Here is an 18,550-nt window from a genome sequence, read left to right on the forward strand (position 1 = left end):
AATTCTCACAGATCAGCTCGTTCGTACCTAAATCTCCATTACCCAGTATATAGTGGACTCAAGTATAAGACCACCTACGTATCCACCTTCCCCTATATTAGCGCTCATTTGTGGAATGGGCTGCTTAAATTGGTGAAACTTACTCCTGATCACCCGACCTTCAAAAAACACCTCAAGACCTTTCTATTTGGAAAAGCTTACGCTCAAATCCTGCCTAACATCTCTTACTTCTGAACTGTACCTGTCAAAGTGAAATATTGATCACCGCTGCTCTTTCTCCTTTTCCCTTCTTTGCTATTACCCTTTCTCTCTTTAACTTCTGTGAAATTGACAGTTTGTTTGCTGAATTGATGTATGTTTTTACAGACTGTTGTAAGCCACATTGAGCCTGCCAGTGGGTGGGAAATTGTGGGATATAAATGCTATAAATAAAACAACTTTATTGGCACCAAACAAAGACCTGACACAGGGCCGTGTTTCAGCAGGACAAATCCAACTGCCTCAGGGGTCAAGGATTACACTGCTAGTGAGAAAAGAAAATTGACGGTGCCTGTGGTGAAGCTGGCCTGGTATAATTGCGTGTAGTTGGAAAACGCAGGGCCGCCGAAGGGGGGGGGGGGGGGACAAAATTCCCTGGGCCCGGCGGCGCCGCCGCAGTACGGCCCCGCCCGCCCTCCGTTGCTCCCTGGCATTGAAATTAGCACCTCACCTTCAAAAGCGCAGCAAGCAGCGGCAGACCACGCCTTTCTTCTGTGTCCCGCCCTTGCCTGATGTAACTTCCATGAGGGCGGGACACGAAAGGAAGGAGTTGTCTGCTGCTGCTTGCTGCACTTTTGAAGGTGAGGCGCTTAAGGTCAGTGCAGAGGGCCCAGTGGTGGAGAGAGGGCCCAGTGGCGGGTGGAAGGGGGGGCCCGGTGACTTCGGGTGGGGGGGGAGCCCAGGGGTGGCCTTCTCCCGGGCCTGGCATAGTCTCTCGGCGGCCCTGGGAAAACGCTAGTGAAAAGACGCCTTAGCGCCAAAAATGCCACTGCATCGATGTCAGGTTTTGGCGTCAAGGCGTCTTTTTGCTAGCGCTTTCCGATCTGGGTGTTCCAACTGCACGCAATTACAGCAGGATAGCTTCACCATAGACACCAGAAATGTTCTTGTCTCACTAGCAGTGTAATCCTTGACCCCTAAGGCAGACAGGTTTCTCCCGCCGAAACACGGCCCTGTGTCGGGTCTCTGGTTGGTGCCAATAAAGTTGTTTTGTTCAACATTCCCTGCGCTGGAGCTCATGCTGCATTCACTACTCTTCGGCCTAACTTTGGCACCATTTATTTGCTGTAGCTCTATGCAGGGGTGTAGCCAGACTTCGGCGGGAGGGGGGTCCAGAGCCCGAGGTGAGGGGGCACATTCTAGCCCTCCTGCCCGCCAGCCATTGTTGACCCCCCTCCCCAATGACCCGCTCGATCCCCCCCCCCCGCCGCCGCCAACCCGCCTACCTTTGATGGCGGGGGACCCCAACCCCCCGCCAGCCGAGGTCCTCCTCAGAAAAGGCTTCCTATTCCTTCTGTTTCTGACGTCCTGCACGTTAGGAATAGGAAGCCTTTTGTGAGGAGGACCTCGGCTGGCAGGGAGTTGGGGTCCCCCGCCAGCAAAGGTAGGTGGGTTGGCGGTGGGAGGAGGGGGGTCGAGTGGGTCGCCGGCAGGGGGTCCAGGGCCCAATCTACAGGGGCCCAGGCCCTCCAGGCCCCACGTAGTTACGCCACTTGCTCTATGTGTCCTGTCCTTGCTGACCCCCCAGGGAAAGTAGTATTTGAGAAAGTGCATTGTGAAACACCTTATTCTTCAGGATCCTGGGAGGTTCACAAGTGTTTAGATTTACCAGCCTGTCATGTTATGGTCTCGGTACAACATCCTCTTTCCCAGTTCCTTGTGTTGAATCCTCCGGGGAAATTCCAGATGTGTGAAGTCATCGCCGAGCAACTCTGGTTTCAGGAAACCCTAAAGGTAAAAATAAACAAACAAAACCAATATCAATACATTTTTCCCCTAGAAAAAATGGTTCCGTATTCACAGGGCTTTTTTTGAGGGGGTACTTGGGGGTACTGAGTACCGGCACCTTTTCCATTGTCTGCTAAAATTGATCCATGAACCCCAAGTTTTAATGAAAGAGCTCAGGCTCTACACACCGATTCTGCCTTGTCATAGATTCTGTGAATAGTAGCAGGGGGCCTGGCTATTGTGGGGTGGGTCCCTCAGTGATCATCCCACCCCCTGAAGGGTGGCCTAGCATTTGAATACCGGCACCTTTTTTGCTAGACAAAATGCACTGCGTATTCACAAAGTCAATTTAAAAGGGGGGTGGGGGGTGGCTAACTGTGACTCTGTTTCCACAATAGCTACACTCTCAAAGTGGTCACCTGTAACCAGCCGCAGAGCATATGAAAAAGCAGCAATGCAAATATTACACTAGCACACCTCTTCACTGGAAAGCAGAACCACATTCTCTCCACAAACCCCCAAACTCTATAAATGGCACACAAAAATATTGTAATCCTGTTTTATGATGACACAGAGTTTCAGGGCAAGACTGGCTTCTCAGCAGATCAGGACAGTTCCTAGTGAGCTAAAACAGAAATCACACCGTGACCCTGAACAGACATCTCTGTATGATTCCTATAAGGTGAGAACAACGCACAGCATTTCCGTCCAGTGGCGTAACTACGGGGGGGCCTGGGCCCCCACAAATTTCATCCGGGCCCCTGGTTTGGCTGGTGGGGGTTGGGTACCCCTGTCAGTAAAGGTATTTGTTTTTGCAGGGGGAGCGACGAAGTGGTGAGGCGAAGCGGCAAGGAGGCGAGGGGGAGCGATGAGGAGAGGAGGCGAGGTGGGGGGGTTGGGGCGAGGCGGTGTGGGAGAGCGAAGAGGCGTGGCGGAACTCAAAATGTGCCCCCAACATCGGGCGCTGGCCCTTCCCACTGTGAGGTCTGGCTACGCCCCTGTTTCCCTCATATGTGAGAACTGTCCAAGCTGACAGCGGTTTATTTCTGAATGGGTTTTCCCCCCCCCCCCCCACCACGGCCAATCCTTTTTAATACCTGGATTATGTGACAATCTTCGCTACTATTGGAAAGGCAAGTCTCTTTCTATGGGGAATCCCTAGGGTGCACAAACTTTATTCTTGTATTAAGGCACTCCTCTACTTAGAAACGTTAACAGAGAAATATAGAATATGATGATGGCAGCCATGTGGAGGGGCCTGGGTCTGATTCCCAGCTCCTGCACTCCCCCCCTGGTCAATGGGAATTGAGAATGCCCTGAAGCAAGTCTTAGTCACTGTGCAATGGTGACACCTAGTGGCCATGCTTACAGCCTTTGTTTTCAGGGTTCTAGGAGGAGTCCTGGCACACGGACTGCAGCTGAGGATTCCAGCCGTAGTTTCAACTGAGTGGGAAGCCCAAAGAACCACGAGTGAACTGTAGGGACAACAAAAAGATGCTGGTGACCATGGGGCTTCGACGTTAACTTCAGAAATTTTAGAACAAGGACAGTGCTGGGCAGATTTCTACAGTCTGTGCCCTGAAAACAGCAAGAATAAATCAAGACCAGGTATACATATGAAGTATCACATACCATATGTAATGAGTTTATCTTGTTGGGCAGACTGGATGGACAATACAGGTCTTTATCTGCCGTCATCTACTATGTAAGTGTTTATGGAACTATAACCAGCCCAGTTTACTTCCTAGTGCAGTACTCTGGACCCAGGCTGACCTCTGGTTTTCCTTTCACTTCCTCACAGCTGGGAACCCTTCCCCTTCTGTGCTTATCCCAGGCTTTCTTTAATTTTGTTGGTGTTTTTGTCTCCACCAATTCCCCTGGAAGGCCGTTCTCTTCCTCCAACCATGTCCGTCTAGATAGGGCGCAGAAAGGCCGGGAGGTCAACCAACCAAGACACTTTTAAATCTTGACAGTTAACAACTAAATTAAAATTTAAAAAAAACAAGTCACTGATTTCTGCTTTAAATTTGGTGGTTGTCGGAAGGACGGCATCGGTGGAGTTGGGAAGAGATTCTGGCAGATTATAGAAAGGACGTTGGCCCCGATATTCAGACTGTGGGCTGCCTCCTGTGGCCCACCCGAATATTCAATGCTGGACTGTTTCCAGTGACCGGCATTGAATATCTGGGATTTTTTTGGGGCGATTTGAAGATAACCGGCTATGTTGATATTCAGACATAACCGGTTGTCTTTAAACCAGCCAAAGATATACCCTTATATTGTAGTTAAGCCCCACCCAGCGCATCCCAGGATGCAGTGGGCAGGGTGCCGCCATTTTAAGACAGAGCTTGCAGGAGGAAGGAGTGCTAATCCCTCCTGCTTTAAGGTAGGAGGGGGTTTGGGAGGGGCTGGCCTACCTCTAGACCACCAGGCTGGGTGGGTGGATGGTCGGGTCTGGCCTGGTAAGGGTCCCAACTAGGAGGGGAGGGGGGGGATATAGGTACAATCTAAAACACCTTACTGGGCATACTGGATGTACTCTGCAATCCTTTATCTGCTGTCAATTACTGTGTTACCATATTAATATGATTCTCGCAGGGATAACAACCCAGCCCAAAGCTGAAAGGATCAGTCTCTTGTGTTTCTATAGCAGTACGGAAATAATCTATTGCTTAAGAGAGGACTTGATAGTTTATAGGTTATGTGATCCGATATACCACCTATCTCTAGAGAAATCTTTGGCAGTTTACAATGAAAGAAATATAAATATACATAAAATATATCTATTTTAGACACCTTCAGTACAGAACGGGGAATGTAGACCTAGGTTACAATGTATACACAAAGAGTATAGTGGGGAACATAGAACCACTGATGTTTGATGGAAAACAGGCGAGGGAAAAATCTATATATATAAAAGGCACCACCAACGTTCTAAATTAAGCCTCCAGCCGGAAGTGTGAAGGGGGAGAGATATCCGTTTTCCCCATGAGTGTCTGCCCCCCCCTCGCTCTCTCTGTAACACAAACAATGAAGGAAAACACAGCAAAGCACGAAATCAAATCGCTCTTTCTGTAACAGTGAAGGACTCAGAGTGGGGAGGGGAGAGAGGGCAGAAGCCCTCACTATCTCTCTAACACAAACAGCTCAGCAAGAAACTTAACACTGAAGGACTCGACTCCGAGGGGGGAGGGGACACACAGCACAGGGGAAGGGAGAGAGGGCAGAGGGCAGGGACACACACACTCCCACATGCACACAGAAGAAAACCTTGCTAGCCCCCGTTTCATTTGCATCAGAAACGGGGCTTTTTTACTAGTTATCAATAAAATAATTGTAAACACAAGGAATCCATTCTTGATCGTTTTGTGATCTAGGTGTATGTTATCCATTGGATTAGTATCATAATCCACTTCCCTTCTCACTTCTGGCCCTCTTGTGTTGAGTTAAAACATTGTTGACAGACTTATAACATGTTGGGTAGTATTAATTTTGCTGTGTGGATGTTTACCCCTCCCTGTGGCTTGTTTTCCCTCCCTTCTACAGTCTATACATTGTCTGTGCTCTCCCTGAAGCAGTTTTAAATTTGTATTGGCCACTGCCTCAATGTCTTTATATAAACTTTAAGACTTTAATCAAATAAATAAGTAAAAACAAGACAGTCTATTACCAGTGTGATGAGATTTCCTTCATTTGTAGATTAAAGATTATGGCATGCAAAAGATGAATTTGGAAAAGCTGTACCACGTATGATGGATCTCCCAACAGAACAGAACCCTCAACATGTCCTTAAGCATTGGCTAGTGCTGGCTTGGAGGGAAATAATGTCTTCTCTGAAGCCACCAGAGCTATCATGGCACTTGGTCGTCCTCAAAGGTCTCTTCTAAGCATTGACTGGGCTCTACTCTGGTTAGTATCTGCAGAACAACAGGCCTCTTTCTGATCATAAATATTTTAGAACAATCCCAACCTTTAGACTTCATCTCAGAACAATCCATCTTGTCCAACGATAGTGTAGTCCCCCACCCCCAATCCCATCCCTTGAATTGTTTGTACCTGAAAACCAGGGACATGAGGAAAACCAGCTGCAATCTGTAACCCAACAATCAGTAGCGTTCCTAGGGGGGCTGACACCCGGGGTGGATCACCGTTGTGCCCCGCCCCCCGGGTGCAGCGCCCCCTCCCCGAACAGCGTGACGCCCCCCCCGGCAAAAGAACCCCCAATCCTCCGGCGAAAGAACCCCCCCAGGTGCACGCTGCTGAGGGGGGGTGCCGCGCACCTGCCGGCTCTTCGTTTTCATGCTCCCTCTGCCCCGGAACAGGAAGTAACCTGTTCCGGGGCAAAGGGAGCATGAAAACAAAGAGCAGACAGGCGCGCGGCACCCACCCCCAGCGGCGTGCACCCGGGGCGGACCGCCCCCACCTTGGTACGCCACTGCCAACAATGGTGGCCATGCTGTGGAACAAAATGCCTCCTGAATTGAACTGTTATGGGCCTTTTCATAACTTGGCTTTACCCATGTCAGAATAATGGATATACTGGGGTAGGTGTTGGGTTTTCGTGTAATTTTTATTTGATAGTAATAAGGGGTTAGGTCAAGATAGGTGAAGAACTAGGGAAATTGTAACTAGGAAATGTTAAACGTTTATTAAGGATGGTGGGACAGGGAAGGTTATTTGTTAACCGCTTCGATTGTTTTCATTAGCATGTAGATGGTATATAAGAACTTGCATAAATAAATACAAAATGCCTGTCAGGTATGTCTATAAAGTTTTCCTCTAATATTAAAAAAACTAGTGGAACCCAGCCCGTTTCCTCAACAATGAAACGGGCCCTAGAAAGGCTCTTGTAAGAGATTTTTTTGTCTCTCCCCTCCATGTCCAGCGATTCTTCCCTGCCCTCCCCTCGCTGTGCTGCGATTCTCTCTTCCTTTGTACCTCATCATTTTCTGGCTGGCCTGGCTGGCTTCCCTTCCGTTGGTAACATCTTGACATCAGCTCGCCTCCAGCGTTCCCTTCCCTCTCACTGTTCCGCCCTCTGACGTCATTACGTTTTGACGTGAGGGGAATGGAACGCTGGAGGCTGGCTGACGTCATGAGATGTTACGAACCCTGGCAGCCAGACAGCGATGGAACGTTGGAGGTGCAAATTATTATACAGGATGTCTCTTACTGTGAAATATTGTACAGTTTTTTCTGTATAAGAGATCTGCAGAGTTTTCAAAGTACCTGTATAATATCCTATATAATAAAACTCACCCTCAACGTTCTGAAGACACTGACGTCAGTGAAGCCAAGCCACTGACGTCACTTCCTTCAAGACGGGTTCGAAGGGTTCATGGTGGTGAAGCCACCGAAATCGCCAAGTCTCGGGGCCCCGCCCTCACGTCAAACGTGATGACGTCGAGGGCGGAGCAATGGTGTCACACACCAAGGGCGGAGCAATGGTGTACGGTGCGTTCAGGAGGTGCGGAGCAATGGCGTCAGAACGACGAAGGGGTCGGCAGGTAGGTAGGTAGGTAGGGAGGGAGGGAGGGAGAAGGGGGGTGTTGGGGAGGAAAACCTTGCTAGCGCCCGTTTCATTTGCTCCAGAAACGGGCCTCTTTTACTAGTATATATATATATATATATTATACAGGCACTTTGAAAACTCTGCAGATCTCTTATACAATAAACCACTTTGGTTGTACCACAGAAAGGCGATATGTCAAATCCATGAGCCCTTTGACCCTTTTCTGGATGAGGTATTTGTCTGCATACCCTTCAACTGCAGAACAGCATAAAGCTCTTTTGAATTAGGTAATCTGTATGGACTGCTCGACTTGTGAACCTGTGGTGTTCAGTAGCCCAACACTATAATTCATATATAATTCATTGGTCTAGCATGACCCAGGCGACTAAATGCAGCATCCAACTGAAAAAGAAGGCGGTGCACGTGATGTTTGCTAGAGTTGACTGATCAGAACAGATCCAGTAATAAAATAGAATAAAATAAAATAACATTCGTCCTTACTAAGAACTGAAGCCTCTGCCTCTCTGTTTCTGGAGTAAATTCCCTGGACATTGGAATGATTTCCCCATTGCGAATGATAATAGCCCTGTAATAAGACATGGAACGATGAGGTTAGAAATAAATATGGTCAAAAGAACTCACCAGGGTGGCTGACATTCTTTTTGGCCGTGGCAAAGGGAAAGAGACTTTTGGGGATCTGCTCTGGTCCTTTTTTGGAAAAGCTGCCTCATAATTCCACTCTGAACCTACTAATATGGCTAACTCAATTTCAATTAGAATCCACTAGAATGACTAAAATACAGGAATGGAATTATAAAATTGTTAGAATAATGATACAACATAGAAAATCCACAGTATGAAAATGGTAGAGAACTGTTGGTGAGTATTCAAAATTGCTTATGAATATGCATAAAGGGGAAGGGAAAAGACTGAAAGAGCTCAAAATCTTACCATTTGCACTGTGGCAGTAACCATATGTTCAAATGTTTATCTTTATTCAAATTCAATAGCTTAATCCAAATATCTCTATTATATATAAAACCTAATATCACATGGAGTAGAGGGAGTGGCCTAACGGTTAGTGCAGCAGGCTTGGATCCTGGATCGATTCTCAGTGCAGCTCCTTGTGACCTTGGGCAACTCACTTTACCCTCCATTGCCCCAAGTACAAAGACTTGTGGCAATGGAGGGGAGACATGATGGAGGTCTATAAAATAATGAGTGGAGTTGAACGGGTAGATGTGAAGCGTCTGTTCACGCTTTCCAAAAATACTAGGACTAGGGGGCATGCGATGAAGCTACAAGGTAGTCAATTGAAAACAAATCGGAGAAAATGTTTCTTCACTCAATGTGTAATTAAACTCTGGAATTCGTTGCCAGAGAATGTGGTAAAGGCGGTTAGCTTAGCGGAGTTTAAAAAAAGGTTTGGACGGCTTCCTAAAGGAAAAGTCCATAGACCGCTATTCAATGGACTTGGAGAAAATCCACTATTTCTGGGATAAGCAGTATAAATGTTTTGTACATTTTTGGGATCTTGTCAGGTATTTGTGACCTGGATTGGCCACTGTTGGAAACAGGATGCTGGGCTCGATGGACCTTTGGTCTTTCCCAGTATGGCAATACTTATGTACTTAAGATTGTGAGCTCTCTAGGGACAGAGAAAGTACCTGCATATAATGTGTACAGCACTATGTACATCTAGTAGCATTATAGAAATGATTAGTAGTAGTTGTAGTCAACATACCCGTATTTTTCGGACTATAAGACGCACCGGACCATAAGACGCACCTAGGTTTTAGAGGAGGGAAATAGGAAATTTTTTTTTTCCTTTATCCCAACTCTAAAACCTAGGTGCTCCGGTGCGTCTTGTCCGAATCCCTCCCTCCAAGTTCGGGATCGCCCTCCCCCCGGCCCTGTCACCACTTCTCCCTACTCACGCGATCTTCCCTGGTGGTCTAGTGACGTCGGGGCAGGAAAGAGCCTCCTCTTTCCTGCCCAGCGTGCTGCTCTCCATCCTCCTGTATGCATTGCTGCCTGACAGTCTCGGCGAGATTCAAAATGGCCACCGAGAATTGAAGTCTCGGCGGCCATTTTGAATCTCGCCGAGACCGTCAGGCTGCATACAGGAGGATGGAGAGCAGCGCGCTGGGCAGGAAAGAGGAGGCTCTTTCCTGCCACGACGTCACTAGACCACCAGGGAAGATCGCGTGAGTAGGGAGAAGTCTACCTTCGGACTATAAGACGCACCCCCCATTTTCCTCCCAAATTTTGGGGGAAAAAAGTGCGTCTTATAGTCCGAAAAATACGGTACTTCCTTTCATTCCACCCTAACCTAAAAACATACTCTTCCACAACTCAAAACCATACTAGGATACTTCTATTGGCTACAGTAAAATGTCTTACTAAATATTCCAGCGAATTTAAGATAACATCATGATATATAACAAACTCCAATAATTTGTAGTTGTTCATCCTTTGATCCAAAATTCACCGGTAGTAAACAGATCCTACTGATCTTATTGTCCTTATGTTCCAACCATTTTTTTTATTAATGATTCAACAGACCCAGCAACAAAAACAACCATTAATCACAATACACAATCAAATTCAACTCGGACAGTCCGAGTCTGATTTAGATAATATCTCAGCATCACAGTTGAACCCTTTTTTTTCTCCCCCCCTCAACTCGCCCCACCCATATAATTAAATGAAATTTACTACATTGTTATTAACATAGTATGATGTCTGCTCTTACCATGATCCGACAACGTAGACCATGAATCTAACCATATCTAGGAGTCTCTTCCAATTCTTTAATAACCCAACTTAATAACATGGAATATAACATCACAAATTATATTATCTAGTTACAGAATCTTACCGGCGGCCTTGTTTCTTATAGCCACCTGCCTCTAATTAAGTCTATCATGTAACTACGTTACCAAGCGAAATATCCATTGATCCCTTAACCCACAACTCCTCCTTCCAAAAATCTTATTGTCCTTAATGTATGGACTTACCTTTTAATACTTCTTCAATGATCACTCTCCATTACAATGTTGTGAAGGTCAACTTTTCAGATTCAATGAATATAATTGCCTGCAGCTCTTTGATGTCTTAGGGGGTCTTTTACTAAGCCATGGTAGCGTTTTTAGTTCGCGGTAGAAAGCAGCTGTTGGTAAACACCAAGATGGCCATTATATTCCTCTGGGCATCGTGGCATTTACTGCCAGCTGATTTCTACCACAAGCTAAAACCATTACTGTGGCTTAGTAAAGACCCCCTTAGAGCTTCCTTTCTTACTGCATGTAGATATCTCCTTCCGTTAACCCTATTCTGGGAAAAGATTACACAGTATTTAGACGATGAGCACTACTGGAAGAATCAATAGAGTTGACTTACCTACTGTCACCTGCATTGGCCACGTAGAGTTTTCCCATTACGTAAACCACAACCAGAGCGCAGCAACCTCCCAATATACTGTATGTCAATCTCTCTCGCTCTATCTGTTCATCCTACAGGTTGCAAAATGCAAAGAACACCCAATCATGAATCTTTTTCGGACAACTGCTTGTTGAAGATTTTGACTAGAGGACAGCGCTGTCTACTAAACTGGCACATACCCATCCATGCACGAATGTGTAGGTGTACAACATGGGAAGAAACAGATGGGTAACAAGCAGGCAAGAGGTAGATCAGCGCCCTCTGTCTGTGGACTGTGGATTCTCTGTGGCAGCCAGTAGAGAATGCGTGTTTGTTAGTTTGTATTGGGTCCATTCATGCACCATAAAAAAAATTGAGGGGTCCTTTTACAAAGGCACATTGAAAAATGGCTTGCGGTAGTGTAGGCACTGTTTTGGGTGTGCGCCAATCCATTTTTCAGCGCACCTGTAAAAAAGGCCTCTTTTTTTTGCCGAAAATGGATTTGCAGCAAAATCAAAATTGCCGTGCGTCCATTTTGGGTCTGAGACCTTACCGCCAGCCATTGACCTAGCGGTAAAGAATCCGGGTGGTAATGACCTACATGTCTCAAATGCCACTTGGCGCGCGTCCGGTACGCACATCCAAAAATAAAAAATATTTTTTCAGACGGGCGTATTGGATGCACGCCAAAAATGAAATTACCTCAAGAGCCACATGGTAGTTGGGCGGTAACTCCATTTTGGCATGAGTTGGGCACGCGTAGATGCTTACGCGGCTTAGTAAAAAGGGCCCTTACTGCATGCAAAACTTATTTAACAAAGTAAAGAGCTCTTTTACTAAGCTGTACTAAGAAATGGCCTTTCCTGAGCGCCGTGCCCATTTCTAGTGTGACCGTCAAAAAGGGCTATTTTCTATTTGTTTTATTTCTGATCCTGCGCTAATGTCAGCATTAGTGCGTGGACATTTAAAAAAAAAACCTACTGCAGGGGCACTTACCGCTTACTTTTTAGGATGCGCTAAAGGCTCCCGCATTATGGACGCACTAACCAGTTAGCAAGGCGATAATGTCCCATTCTCCACCCCTGACGCACCTCCTCCCCCAAAAATATGAAAAAATACATATTACATGCTTAGAATGTGCAGATGGCAAAATTAACGCAGAATGCTTTAGCACATCCGGCGTTAGGCTGTTTTTGCTGCATAAAGCACCCGATAATGCCTAATGCAACTTAGCAGGTCCTCTAATCAGGGGTGTAGTTACATGGGGGCATGGGCCCCTGTAGATTTGGCCCTGGCCCCCCTGCCTGCCGCCAACCTTCCCCTGCCGCCATCAGGTACCTTTGCTGGCGGGGGTCCCCAACCCCCGCCAGCCGAAGTCCTCTTCTCCAGTGCGTGCTGGACGTCAGACTCACAGAAACAGAAGCCTGCCCTTCCAGATCAGCAATGCAGCTGCGCCGGAGAAGAGGACTTTGGTTGGTGGGGGCTGGACGTCAGATGCACAGAAGCCCTGCAGAGTACAGCGAAAGATCAGCTGAGAGGATAGCGAGTGTCTGGGTGGGCTGCGCACAGCCAGGGGGGCTAAAATGTGCCCCCTCACCTATGGCTCTGGACTCCCCTCCCGCCGAAGTATGGCTATACCCTGCCTCTAATTATTAATTAATCTGCACTCATTGAAAAGTTCTAATGTCTACCCTTTCTGGAATCCTACTGGGGAAAGGAATTAATTTTAACCCCTCTGATTTGGCCTGGCCAACCTTTTGGACCAAAACCCTCAGACCTACTAAATCTGCGGCAATAGTAACATAGTAGATGACGGCAGAAAAAGACCTGCATGATCCATCCAGTCTGCCCAAGACAAACTCATATGTGTATACCTTACCTTGAATTTGTACCTGTCCTTTTCAGGGCACAGACCATATAAGTCTGCCCAGCAGTATTTCCCGCCTCCCAACCACCAGTCCTGCCTCCCATCACCGGCTCTGTTACAGACCATATAAGTCTGCCCTCCCCTATCCTCGCCTCCCAACCACCACCCCCTCTTCCCCCCAACTGCTCCGCCACCCAATTTCAGCTAAGCTCTGAGGATCCATTCCTTCTGCACAGGATTCCTCTATGCATATCCCACGCATGTTTGAACTCCGTTTACCGTTTTCAACTCCACCACCTCCCACGGGAGGGCATTCCAAGCGTCCACCACCCTCTCCGTCCCACTCTGTCAATAACCCACTCCTCTTTTTTAACGTTACATAAGGCTTACTGGACGACTTTTCGTATCCCCACTGCAACTGCTTGGGGCAAGTCCCCCAGGAAGGTGAAAGAAAAATAAAAAAAAACCATCTAAACTAAGGACGGCACCCACACAGCTACTTTATTTCATGCTATATACCTAATGGAAGTCTTAATGGTTCTGTTAAATGCTGTTTACATTATTACTTACTAGTAAAAAAGGCCCATTTCTGACACAAATGAAACAGGTGCTAGCAAAGTTATCCTCGGAGTGTGTATGTTTGCGAGAGTGTGTGTGAGACTGACTCTATGAGAGAGAGAGAGAGAGTGAATGTGCGAGAGTGTGTGTGTGTGTGTGTGTGTGACAGAGAGAGTGGGACTGGGTGTGAGTGTGTCTGTGAGAGAGAGTGTGTGTGAGAATGAGAGTGTCTGCCAGGGCCCCCCCTCCCTCCCAGTTCCAGGGTCCCCTCCCTCCCTGTTCCAGGTTCCCCCTCCCTCTCTTCGAGTGCCCCCTCTGAGTTTCAGGGGCGGGCCTGTTGGGTACTCGGCTACCGGGCTGTAACCTAGGGCTGCAGCTGAACTTGCCTGACCTTTATCCACTTTTACTTTCTGCTGGGTGAGCCCAGATTGAGAACTGACAAATGATGCCTCATAAAACACTGTAAAAACTTATGCTAGCAATCCAAGTTTGATGCGCTGAGGGGGGGGGCTCCTGCTCCTGTTCGCCACGGCCTTGCTGCTGCACGGCCACCCTGCTCTTTCCCATTGCCATCCCCGGCGGTGCCATGATCCATGTCCATATCACATGACCCGCTCCCTCCCAGGTCAGCCCCGCTTCCCAGGGGTGTGGCCACAATAGCAACGGTGACGTCAGCCTGGGCTTCGGAGTCTAGCAGACCAACTCTGAAGAAGTCATGGACACAGGCAGCAAGACACATAGAATTATAGAAAAAAAGTTCCAATGTATGTTAATTAAAAAAAAAATCTTTATTACAACCAAGCAATATAATAAAAAGTACCAAAAAGACAATACAAAGTGGTAATTTGCAGTTTTCACCCCTCCCACCACCGTCTTCCCAATCAAAGAATACAAAACAAATGGATTAGACCGCACATGTTGATTCTTCATGGCGTTCTGAACCCACAATCATAACAAATCCAAACAGTGTCACCCTCCCCCCAAAAAGTCAAGTACTTCATGTTACAAGTTCAACAGATAACTATGAGTGCAATGTGGCAAACGATCCCACACTGGGGACCAAATTTGTTGAGAAGTTTTCCAGGAGGAAATTTATGAAAAATCTGTAAACAAACCAAAAAAGGTTTGGACTTGCACATCCCTAGCAACTAGCACCTACCATGTAGGAAGTCAATTAAAACCAGTCAGTCTGGTGTGTTTCTCGGGCTGTGGCAAGGCATCTTCTGAGAAACAGGTTAACCTCAACACATCACTGCAGAGAAGTCACTATCAGGCTTATTTTCGAAAGAGAAGGGTGCTCATCTTTCGACACAAATCAGGAGATGGGCGTCCTTCTCTCAGGGTCGCCCAAATCGGCATAATTGAAAGCTGATTTTGGACGTGCCCAACTGCTTCCCGTCGCAGGGACGACCAAAGTTCCCTGGGGCGTGTCGGAGGCATAGTGAAAGCAGGACTGAGGTGTGCCTAACAGATGGGCATCCTTGAGTGATAATGGAAAAAAGAAAGGCGTCCCTGACGAGCACTTGGCTGACTTTACTTGGTCCATTTTTTCTTACGACCAAGCCTCAAAAAGGTGCCTGAACTGACCAGATGACCACCGGAGGGAATTGGGGATGACCTCCCCTGACTCCCCCAGTGGTCACTAACCCCCATCCCACCCTCAGAAAAACAACTTTAAAAACTTTTTTTGCCAGCCTGAAATGTCATACTCAGGTCCCTGGAGCAGTATGCAGGTCCCTGGGAGGGGAGGTATGTGTGTTTCAGCGGAGGCATAGCGAATGATCAAATATTTTGACACCCACCAGACAGGACTTAACAAAGATCTGGGTTTTCTAGCCCATTATAAAGCATAAAATTGTATTGCTTTGTAAATTGTATTGCTCTGTCACCTTCCTGTCTCCCTGACTCTCACCTATCCACCCCCATCCTGTTAGACTGTCACTGAAATGCTTTGATGTTTCACTCATCTACCAACATTTGCTTATTTCCGATCTGACGAAGAAGGGCAACCTTCGAAAACTAATCAAGAAACGTATTAAGTTATGTCCAATAAGAAAGGTATTACAGTATTGTTGGTGAGGAACCAGTGTTACTAACTAATATCAACACTAAACTTATAGAGAATGTAACTGTAAAAGAATAGTCTTATCTTAGAGGGTTAGGGGGAGAAGGAAACATCTGAACAGAGTTGTCTTTCAGGTTGGCCATGTTAACATACCATTTCGTATTCTTGTTGTGAACCTACCATCTCTTTGAATGCATTCTCAACAGCACCCACAATCAGATTTTGGTGAGACACTTCCTTCTCTAGGTGAAATCGTGTTATGGGTTCACTGTGGGGTTTGGCATCTTCTTCTGATGGAGATCCCGAGGCTGGCTCTGCTGCTGATGTCTTTACAGCATTGATAAGGCATATGGGAACAGTGGTGAAGGATCCTGGAGGATATGGACAATGTCTCTCAACTGGTCACAGATATGTAGATGTAAAAGTTAGATACCATAATGGCAGCTCCTGGTCCAGCAGCCCATCAAGCAGTCCCCAGTGAAGGAAGGTGATCCCATTTTCCCCCTGAGATAGGAAACATTTTGTTAGGAGACTTTCAGGGTTGGCCAACCTTAGCAAACAAAGACACATACTTTCAACAACCTTACCAAACACACATAGCCCCTGATTCTACATAGTACACCACAAGTAAGGATCTCTTGAAGAAGCTTGTATATAGTCAAATGGAGATCCCAGTTGGGATGGTGCATTAAAAGCTTAGGACTAGATTCTATATATAGCGCCTAAAAAATTGGCGCCAAAAAATATGCCTAGGTGTATTCTATAAAGTATGCCTAAATTTCCACTTGGTTTATAGAATACGCCGAGTGCCCATCTGAGTGACTAAATGTAGTCGTTGGTAGTTACGCCAAGTAAAACTTGGTGTAAATGCCGACGCCTAAATTAGGCGTGGACAGGGTGTATTCTATAATAATGCGCATAGATTTTAGAAATGCCCATTCCATGCCCCCTTTTCAACTATGCAACTTAGAATTTATGAGCATCGCATTACAGAATATGCTTAGCCTGTTGTGTGAATCAATTCTAATTAATGCCAATTAATGTCAATAATAGCTTAAGTGGCAATTATCGGCACTGGCTGGCTCATTAACTAATTAAGCTGCATGCGCAAATTGAGAATATGACTGGATTTGAACGTGCAACTTAAGTCGCACTATATAGAATCCAGGGCTAAGTGCTTGCTTATATTTGACATTACCTATGCTGCAAATGATTCATTAAATAAGGGCATATTAAAAATTATATTCACAATTGTAAAAGAATAAAGATTTAAAGGAAGTTTTTTATGACCAATGATGGAACAGAGTCCAGTGAATCTGACACCAAGTTGTATTAAGGGTGTTATGCTGGAGATTACTGGGGTCTTTTTCGATTAATTTTTGGATCAGTTGTAGAGACAGAATACAATAGTCTATTGCTTGAGAGTTCCTTCAGTCTGTTGATAGTTGCTCTCTGCATATGCGCAGCCAATAATAATCCAATTTATTACAAATGTATAAGCCTACTAGGGTTAATTTGAGATCTCCCACATATGAAGGTGACCAAATCAGGTGGACTTATCCCATTTAAAATACTTATAGCAATATATAATATTTTAAACTCAATGTCAGCATAAGCCAGTAGCCAATTTAATAAGATCAATAATGGAGTAATCCTATAATATTTAGGGCTCTTTTTTTAAGGTGCGCTAAATGCTAAGAAGTCCATTTTATTTCTATGGGCAGTGTGAGCTAAATCCATTAGCGCACCTTAGGGAAAAGAGCCCTAAATATGATAGGATTACTCCATTATTTAACACAGAATCACCCTTGCTGCTGTATTCTGATCAACTGCAAGCGAGACAGCAACTTCTTTGTAATTTCTGAGCATAAAATATTACAATAATCCAGATGGCGGGGTGGGGAGGAAGTACGGGCTAATTTCTGTAAAACTTCTAGAGAGAAGTAAGAATGAATTTAATATATATAACTAACTTTAAAAAAAACTTGTAACATGATGAATCTGAGTTTCCCCCACTCAAACTGAATCTAGCAACACTCCCAAGCTGTAGATATATCCCCAGATATTCAGTGCTAGCTGGCTATTTTAAAAAGCCACATCGGGCCGCCTAAATAGATGCAATGTCCTTGGCCAGTTTAAACTTAACTGGCTATCCTATATAATAATTCTCACCTCCAACGTTCTGACTTGCTGCCTGGGACTGTGGCTCATTCCGAGTTGGTCTGCTAGGCTCCGTAGATCAGGCTGACATCACCGTAGCCATTATGATGTCAACTTCAGAACCCGGGGGAAAAACAAAACCCATGCCTCACAGCTGATTCATGTCCAGAGGAGGGTCGCTGGACATGGGTGGCTGGAGGGGGGGCAGGGGAGAGAGGAGGGTCGCGGACATGGGTGGCTGGAGGGGGGGTAGGGGAGAGAGGAGGGTCGCTGGACAAGGGTGGCTAGAGGAGGGGCAGGGGGGTTGCTGGACATGGGTGGCTGGAGGGGGGGCAGGGGAGAGAGGAGGTCACTGGCCAAGGGTGGGCAGGAGGGGGGCAGGGGAGAGAGGAGGGTCACTGGACATGGGTGGCTACAATGGGCGCAGGGGGAGAGGAGGGTCGCTGGACATGGGTGCTGCAGGGGTGCAGGGGGTCACTGGACATGGGTGGCTGAAGGGGGGGCAGGGGAGAGAGGAGGGTTACTGGACATGGGTGGCAGGAGGGGGGCAGGGGAGAGAGGAGGGTCGCTGGACATGGGTGGCTGCAGTGGGCGCAGGGGTAGAGGGGGTCGCTGGACATGGGTGGCTGGAGGGGGGGCAGGGGAGAGAGGAGGGTCGCTGGACATGGGTGGCTAGAGGGGGGCCGGGGAGAGAGGAGGGTCACTGGACATGGGTGGCTGCAGGGGGCAGGGGGTCACTGGACATGGGTGGCTAGAGGAGGGGGCAGGGGTTGCTGGACATGGGTGGCTGGAGGGGGGCGGGGAGAGAGGAGGGTCACTGGACAAGGGTGGCGGAGGGGGGCAGGGGAGAGAGGAGAGTCACTGGACATGGGTGGCTACAATGGGCGCAGGGGGAGAGGAGGGTCGCGGACATGGGTGGCTGAAGGGGGGGGCAGGGGAGAGAGGAGGGTCACTGGACATGGGTGGCAGGAGGGGAGCA

At 47.1% G+C, this 18,550-nt stretch overlaps 1 pseudogene; it reads right to left on the reverse strand.

Annotated features, from left to right (window-relative positions):
* Positions 1 to 1,863: 1,863 nt before the first annotated feature.
* The window catches only part of LOC115482076, a 40,794-nt pseudogene continuing 24,107 nt past the window's right edge, over positions 1,864 to 18,550 (reverse strand).

The sequence above is a fragment of the Microcaecilia unicolor genome, chromosome 12 (assembly GCF_901765095.1).
Source record: "Microcaecilia unicolor chromosome 12, aMicUni1.1, whole genome shotgun sequence".
Classification (NCBI taxonomy): domain Eukaryota; kingdom Metazoa; phylum Chordata; class Amphibia; order Gymnophiona; family Siphonopidae; genus Microcaecilia; species Microcaecilia unicolor.